We start from the raw sequence: 8,743 nt of genomic DNA, 5'->3' as shown, positions 1-8,743 counted from the left end.
AAGATTTTTTTTTATTTATATGGAAAAGACTTATTACATTTGTATATACAATATAAATTCCAGTGTATGTGTATATATATACACCGATAACGTTAACTATATATTTTCATATTCTATTCAGTGAGTAGAGCGCAAGAAACGTTTCAAAGACAATTACCTTCTCAGGCTGCCCATCATTCATCACTGTTATTTGCAGTCTTTGAGTCACATAGGTGATCATACAGGCTGTCCTGTCCCACTGGTAGTATCAGAGCACCTACCACAGGATGGTCGAAAGCCAAAGGAACAGCTGGCAGTGTTGTTTGATCCACTGTGTATACATTTTACAATACCACTGATACAATTCTGACAGTCCAACACCAACATGCTGCAAAGAACAATCCAGTATACAGAAGTCACTTCAACACTCAAGCTCAAAATCAGCAAGCAGCTCTTCCCAGCCAGTTCTACACCTGCTACCCCCTTCCCCCTGAAAAGACTCAATCTACCTCTGCCTCCCTTCCACCCCCCTCCCACAAAAAAATCGTACACTGCCCCCTCAACTCCCTCCCGCCATGGCCATGGCATTGCTATCTACAAAATCCTACTCTTAACCAACCCTGCCCACCTAGCTCCCTATCAACCTATCCTTACAGGGTCACAGCAGTGTAGGTATGGGTCCTTTAAAGGGGAAGGGGGTGACAGAAGTAGAATTGGGTGGGAAGAGCTGCCTAATGATTTTCAGTTTGAATGTTGGAAGTGAATTTTGCATACTAGCTTGTTCTTTGCAGCTTGTTAGTGCTGCACTGCCATTACTGTTTTAATGATGCTGTAAAATGTATACTCAAAAATGGATCAAACAAACATTACCAGTAGTTGTTTATTTGACCTTCTACCTTCTGTGGTAGACTTACTGATAACACCAGTGCCTTCTTGTCGAAAAGCCCGATGAGTGACAGTAGTCTGAGAAAAAGAAATTCAAAGTGAAATCAGTATGAATTATCAAATTTTGAGTTTAAGCACATTCATGTTCGAGCACCTAGATTATTTAAAACGTTATTACTCAAAAAAGCACATTCTATTTACATAAGCTATGTAGTAAAAAAATTATAGCATGTGATACAAAAAGGAAGTTTGCTCTTCAAGGGAAAGTATAAACCCTACATTGTGTCCACTTTTCAATCATTTAAAAATTGCGGTGCCAGTATTCATATGCTGGTGTGAAAAGAAAGACATGACCATTGCAAGCTGAAAAATAAGTACAACATTCAAATGGCTCTGAAGCAAACAGCTTTAATTGTTTTCCGTTGAATTACGTCAAGTACGAGCAATATTTGTGGGTCTATTTTCAGGAGCCATTAGACAGGTCCAGTGGCATTTGGAGTGAAACCTTAAGATAAAAATGAAACTTTCAAGTTAACCTAGCATTAGATATTCTGATTGTCTTGAAACGTCTAAATAGACCAAGCCATCTTTCAAAGACAAGTACCTCCAAGGGCTGATCATCCTACAAAAGCTTGATTCTCGATACTGTGGACATGGACAATCTTCGGGGGCTGTAGGCGATCAACCGGTGTTGTAGGCAGTCCTGGTGATGACAACAATGTGTCAAAGATTGATTGATTGATTGTAAATAATTGGTTGTATTATTGAGTAGGTGCTTTTTACGGCACTGTCAACGTGTCAAAGAAAATCCTACATCTCGTGTTATATTTAATATCATGGGTAAAAAGCATTCTATATACTGGTGTCGATAAAGGAAATTCTTTAACATCTATTTCGTTTCATTTAGTTTCAAAGGATAAAAGCATTCCCTTTTCGGACAGAAAAATAGTAAAAGGCAGGAGGAGGCCAATACGCAAAAATCACATTCATATTTTAAAGCAAGAGCCACCAGGGCAAAAGTTTAAAATGTTCTAGTGACATTGAATAATATTAAGCAAAAATTCTGAAGCAACCAATATAAAACAGCTATTTGAATTATATTTATAATAAGAAAATGTTCAACTCTTACGAACATTTGTAAGACCCATTAAATAATGTCTTAATTGGAGATTAATGTATCTGCCAATAGTGTTCAAAAACAACTTTTGAAAACAAATACCTACTAAGGCTGATCATCATTCATCACTTCCCGTCTTTCAACGAACAGTCGAGATAGACAGTCCTCCGGGCTTGTCTGATCCGTCACTCCTCCAGGTAGTTCTCTGGACCTCCGTCCGGTCTTCCATCTCTGTAGACAATCCTGGTGATGATGGGACAAGGTTCTCTTGTGTTAATAGTTTCAAACAATTTTGAAATTCCCTTTACTGAATAATACTGATCAATAAGACAAATTAATAATTATGTAAAGTGTTCATTTTAAACTTGTTGGGTAATTTTTTAGTTGGAGTTTTCTACACCCTCATCAACACAATTTAGATCACTTTGAGTGTAGATTTTCGACATTTCAAGTCGAACCCTGATTCATCGATAGGAATTCTTTTTTTATAATCATTATGAATTAGACAATGTCCTAATATGGAACTTAAGTCTCATTGAATAGTGTTGCAAGACATACTTAAATGACAAATACCTTCTGGTGCTGATCATTATTCATCACTTTTCGTTTCTTGACAGTCTTGATATAAACGATCCATTTGTCCATCGTCGGTCTGCCGGGCCCTCCAGAACCGTATTGATGAAAGAAAAAATGAAACTTTCACACGTACCAAAGCATATTCTTTTAGCTAGTACAAAAATTATAGGTTACATAAGTCCTTAATAAGTCAACGAGTAGAATATCAAGATATATTTCAAAGACAATTACCTTCTCAGGCTGTCCATCACTCATCACTTCGTATTTGCAGTCTTCCAGTCACATGGGTGATCCTACAGGCTATCCTGTCCCACTGGTAGTATCAGAACACCTGCCACAGGAAGGTCAAAAGCCAAAGGAACAGCTGGCAGTGTTTGTTTGATCCACTGAGTATACATTTTACAACACCACTGATACAATTCTGACAGTGCAACACCAACACGCTGCAAAGAACAACCCACTATACAAAAGTCACTTCAACATTCAAGCTGAAAATCAGCAAGCAGCTCTTCCCAGCCAGCTCTACACCCGTCACACCCTTCCCCCTGAAAAGACTCAATCTACCTCTGCCTCCCTCCACCACCACCCCACCCCCCACCAAAATAAAATAAAAAATCGTACACTGCCCCCTCAACTCCCTCCCGCCATGGCCATGGCAATACTATCTACAAAATCCTACTCTTAACCAACCCTGCCCACCTAGCTCTCTATCAGCCTATCCTTACAGGGCCACAGCAGTGTAGGTATGGGTCCTTTAAAGGGGGAAAGGGATGACAGATGTAGTAGAATTGGGTGGGAAGAGCTGCCTAATATTTTCAGCTTGAATGTTGGAAGTGAATTTTGCATACTAGCTTGTTCTTTGCAGCTTGTTGGTGCTGCACCGCCATTACTGTTTCAATGATGCTGTAAAATGTATACTCAAAAATGGATGAAAACAAACACCACCGGTTGTTTATTTGACCTTTTACCTTCTGCCGTAGACTTACTGATAACACCAGTGCCTCTTGCCGAAAAGTCCGATGAGTGGCAGTAATCTGAGAAAAATAAATTCAAAGTGAAATCAGTGTGAATTATTAAATTTTGAGTTTAAGCACATTCAGGTTCGAGCATCTAAATTATTTCAAACGTTATTATTCAAATGCAGCACATTCTGATTACATAAGCTATATAGTAAAAACTTGTACCATGTGATACAGAAAGGAAGTTTTGCTCAAAGTATAAACCCTACATTATGTCCACCTTATAATCATTTAAAAATTGCGGTGCCAGTATTCATATGCTGGTGTGAAAAGAAAGACATGACCATTTCAAGCTGACTGAAAAATAAGTGCAACATTCAAATGGCTCTGAAGCAAACATCTTTAATTGTTTTCCGTTGAATTACGTCAATTACGAGCAACATTTGTAGGTCTATTTTCAGGAACCATTAGACAGGTCAAGTGGCATTTTGAGTGAAACCTTTTGATAAAAATGAAACGTTCAAGTTAACCTAGCATTAGGTATTCTGATTGTTTTTAAACGTCTAAATAGACCAAGACATCTTTCAAAGACAAATACCTTCAAAGGGTGATCATCCAACAACAGCTTGATTCTCGATACTGTGGACATGGACAACCTTCGGGGGCTGTAGGCGATCAACCAGTTTTGTAGACAGTCCTGGTTATATAAACAATGTGTCAAAAATTGGTTGAATTATTGAGTAGGTGTTTTTTACGGTACTGTCAATGTAAAGAAAATCTCACATCTCGTGTTCTATTTAATATCATAGGTTAAACGCATACTATATACTGGTGTCGATAAAGGAAATCCTTTAACATCTATTTCGTTTCATTTAGTTTCAAAGGATAAAAGCATTCCCTATCATCATTATCTTCCAGTGCCAGATCTGCGACAGACATCTGCGATCATGATTTTCCATTCATTCCTTTGCTCGGATGCTCTCAGAAAAGCTAAGTTTCCCTGATCTTTCCCTGTTACCCATTTGTTTAGGTTCCCTAGGTATGTTGTTCTGGGCCTATCCCTGCCTCGCTTGCCCTCAATTTTGCCAGTGAGAGCTAGATGTTCAAGACCCTTATGTCTATTCAGGTGTCCCAAAAACTGCATTTGTCGTTTCCTGATTGTTTTTAACATTGAGCGTCCCACGTGGGCTTCATTCCCTATACTGACAGAAAAGTAGTAAAAGGCAGGAGGAGGCCAAAGTGCAAAAATCACATTTATGATTTAAAGCAAGAGCCACCGGGTCAAATGTTAAAAATGTTCTAGTGACATTGAATAATATAAGGCAAAAATTCTGAAGCAACCAATATCATAAAACAGTTTTTATTTGAATTAGATTTATAATAAGAAATTAATGTTCAACTCTAACTAATATTTATAAGACCCATTAAATATGCCCTTACTGCCAATAGTGTTCCAAAACATTTTTTAAAAAGAAATACCTACTAAGGCTGATCATCATTCATCACTTCTCGTCTTTCAACACACAGTCGAAATAGACAGTTCTCCGGGTCTGTATGATCCACGGCACTGTATGATCCACCACTCCTGAAAACAGCTCTATGGACCTCTCTGCAGTTTTCCTGCCCTGTAGACGATCCTGGTGATGATGTACCATAGGATATCCTCTTGTGTCAATTAATAGTTTCAAAGAATTTTGAAATGCCCTTTATTGGCTAACACTGATTACTAAGAGAACTTAATTCGAAAAAGTGTTTACTTTAAATTTGTTGGATTTTTTTTTTTTTTTGGTAGAGTAGGAGTTGTTTTTTACTACCCCATCAACACAATTTAGATCATTTAGGGAGTAGATTTCCGACATTTTCTATTGAACCCAACCTCATAGAAAGGTATACTAATTTTAGATTCATTATGAGTTAGGTAATGCCCTAATATGGAACTTAAGTCTCATTGAATAGTGTTGCAAGACATACTTAAATGCCAAATACCTTCGGATGCTGACCTTCATTCATCACTTTTCGTTTCTTGACAGTCTCGATATAAACAGTCCGTTGATCCAGTCGTAGGTCAACCGGGTCCTCCAGAATCGTTTTGATGAAAGAAAAAATGAAACTTTCTCAGGCACCAATGAATATTTTTTTTGTTGGTACAAAAATTATATGTAACATAAGTCCATAATAAGGCAGTGAGTAGGATTGCAAGAAATATTTCAAAGACAATTACCTTCTAAGGGTGCCCATCATTCATCACTCCGCATTTGCAGTCTTCCAGTCACATAGGTGGTCCTACAGGCTGTCCTGTCCTACTGGTAGTATCAGAGCATCTACCATAAGATGGCAAAAAGCCAAAGGAACAGCTTGCAGTATTTCCTGTATTACCTGTCCTGGGCAACAACGTCATTGCACACCGGATAGGTCCATAAGTGCTCAGTTCCCCCCAGCGCCAAAGCCCGCAAGGTATCCATACTGATTGTTCCGGTGGCTGTCTGATTATGGCGACGTCTTTCCAGATAATCGTTCCTTTCTTCCTTCTCCCCTCTCTATCCCCATTTCCCGCATCTTAATGATTGCGTGGTGTACTGCTGTCTCCTTGTCTTCTTCCTCCCGCAACTTTTTCTCAGGGGTCTTCAACACTTCTCCTTTGTTAGATTTCACCTCACCATCAACCACGGCACTGCCTGCCAGCCTATCAGCCCCCTCATTGCCTTTCACTCCAGAGTGCCCAGGACAGAATATCCATGTGATTGCTCGAAGTGATGAGTGTTGTATTGGGTTCATCCATTCACTCCGAAGTAGCCCTTTCTCAACCCTTCGCAAGATGCTCTGGGAGTCCGTGACAAGGATGAGATGAGTTGTTCTTGGTCTTGTATTATGAAGCCATCCAAGCGCTCTTGTTACGGCCTCAATCTCCATGTTCATGCTTGAAGTTGTTCTTTCTATGGCCCCTGACATGCCAAGAACCTTTTTGTTCCCACTGTACACCACAAAACCCCATCCACTTCTCTCACCCCTCCTGACTGATCCATCCGTATAGATCACTGGGTCCTCTGACTTGGAATGCTCCTCAATTAACTGTCGTATATCATTGTCGTTAATGACAGCAGCACATTCCCGTCTTTCACGACCCATAGTGATGTGAACGTTGGCCAGGCTTCTGCAATCGGGACTCAGTTCAAACCATTCCTTTCCACAGCATATTTCATCGATGCCACAAACTTTCCTCAAGGAGTCTTCGGTTTCTGCCATCCATGACCTGCCCCGTTTGATCCTGTTTCCTTTGATGCTGCCCAGGTTCTCATGCAAAGGATGCCTCGGGTCTCCCAAAACATTCAAGTACAGCTTTGCCTGTGCCACCTGATGCCTCATTCTGATGCTGGCCAGGTCAAGGATGTATCTCATACAGACAACATGGGTGTCCTTTGTGCAACCTAGAACGGCCCTCATAACTGCATTTTGTACTCTCTCCAACCTGTCTATGTGAGTCTTGGACAGGGAGAGGATGCCCAGCCCATAGTCTATGACTGACAGAACCACCAGCTGCATTAGGAGAAAAAGTCAGTGCCTTCTTGCCGGAAAGTCCGATGAGTGACAGTATTCTGAGAAAAATAAATTCAAAGTGAAATCAGTTTGAATTATTAAATTTTGAGTTTAACCACATTCATGTTCGAGCATCTAGATTATTGCATACCTGATTATTTAAATGCAGCACATTCTATTTACATAAGCTAAGTAGAAAAAATTGTAACATGTGACACAGAAAGGAAGTTTTGCTCTTCAAGGAAAGGTATAAACCCTACATTGTGTCCACCTTTAAATCATTTCAAAATTGAGCTACCAGAATTCCTACGCTGGTGTGAAAAGACAGATATGGCTAATACAAGCTGAAAAATAAGTACAACCTTCCAATGACACTGAAGCAAACCGTTTTAATTGTTTTCGTTTGAATCACGTCGATTACGAGCAACATTCGTAGGTCTATTTTCAGGAGCCATAAGACAGGTCTAGTGGCAGTTTTGAGAGAAACCTCAAAGTAAAAATGAAACTTTCAAGTTACCTAAAATTAGGACCGTATTCTGATTGCTTTTTTAAACGTCTATACAGGCCAAGACATCTTTCAAAGACAAATACCTTCAAGGGCTGACCATCCTACAACACTTCTTGATTCTCGATACAGTTGATATGGACAATCTTCTGATCCTGTAGGCGATCAACAGGTGCTGTAGGCAGTTCTGGTGATGAAAACAATGTGTCAAAGATAGATTGATTGAATACAAAGTGTCAAAAATTGATTGAATGATTGAGTGGGTGTTTTACGGCACTCTCAATGTGTCCGAGAAAATTCAACATATCGTGTTTTATTTAGTATCATAGGATAAAAATATTCTATACCGGTGCCAATAAAGAAAATTCTTTAACATCTACTTCGTTTTTATTTAGTTTCAAAGGACAAAATCATTCCCTATACTGGCAGAAAAGTAGTAAAAGGCAGGAGGAGGCCAAAATGCAAAAATTACATTATGATTTAAAGCAAGAGCCACCGGGTCAAATGTTCAAAAAATGTTCTAGTGAGATGGAATAATATAAGGCAAAGATTCTGAAGCAACCAATATCATAAGACAGTTTCTATTTGAATTAGATTTATAATAAGAAATTAATGTTCAACTCTTACCAATATTTGTAAAACCCATTAAATAATGTCCTAACTGGAGATTAATGTATCTGCCAATAGTGTTCCGAAACATCTTTTAAAAACAAATACCTACTAAGGCTGATCATCATTCATCAATTCCATTCTTTCAACACACTGTCGGGATAGACAGTTCTCCAGCACTATCTAGTCAACCGGCACTGTCTGATGTGCCACTCCTGAAGGCAGTTCTATGGACCTCTCAACGGTCTACCTGCCAGGTAGACGTCCTGGTGATGATGCATCAAAGGAAATCCTCATGCGTCAATAATTTCAAAGAATTTTGAAATGCCCTTTATTGACTATTATGATCAATAAGAGAACTTAGTAACTAGGAAAAGTGTTCATTTAATTATTTTTTAGAGTGGGAGTTTTTTACACCCTCAACACAATTTACATCACTTACGGTGTAGATTTCCGACATTTTAAGTTGAACCCTACCTCATAGATAGGTATTCTAACTTTCATAGTCATTATGAGTTAGATAACGCCCTAATATGGAACTTAAGTCTCATTGAATAGTGTTGCAAGACATACTTAAAT

The 8,743-nt window shown here is 39.0% G+C and overlaps 1 long non-coding RNA gene across 1 annotated transcript; it reads right to left on the bottom strand.

Moving 5' to 3' along the window:
• Positions 1–597: 597 nt before the first annotated feature.
• Positions 598–3,166, bottom strand: LOC101851979. Its single transcript, XR_220846.3, has 3 exons — positions 2,088–3,166; positions 1,469–1,567; positions 598–942 (listed from the first exon to the last, which is right to left on the bottom strand). It is a non-coding gene; the product is annotated as an uncharacterized LOC101851979 (long non-coding RNA).
• Positions 3,167–8,743: the final 5,577 nt, after the last annotated feature.

Source organism: Aplysia californica, unplaced genomic scaffold, assembly GCF_000002075.1.
Source record: "Aplysia californica isolate F4 #8 unplaced genomic scaffold, AplCal3.0 scaffold00507, whole genome shotgun sequence".
NCBI lineage: Eukaryota > Metazoa > Mollusca > Gastropoda > Aplysiida > Aplysiidae > Aplysia > Aplysia californica.
The sequence above is the reverse complement of the archived record's forward strand: the minus strand, read 5'-3'. Positions and strand labels throughout refer to the sequence as shown.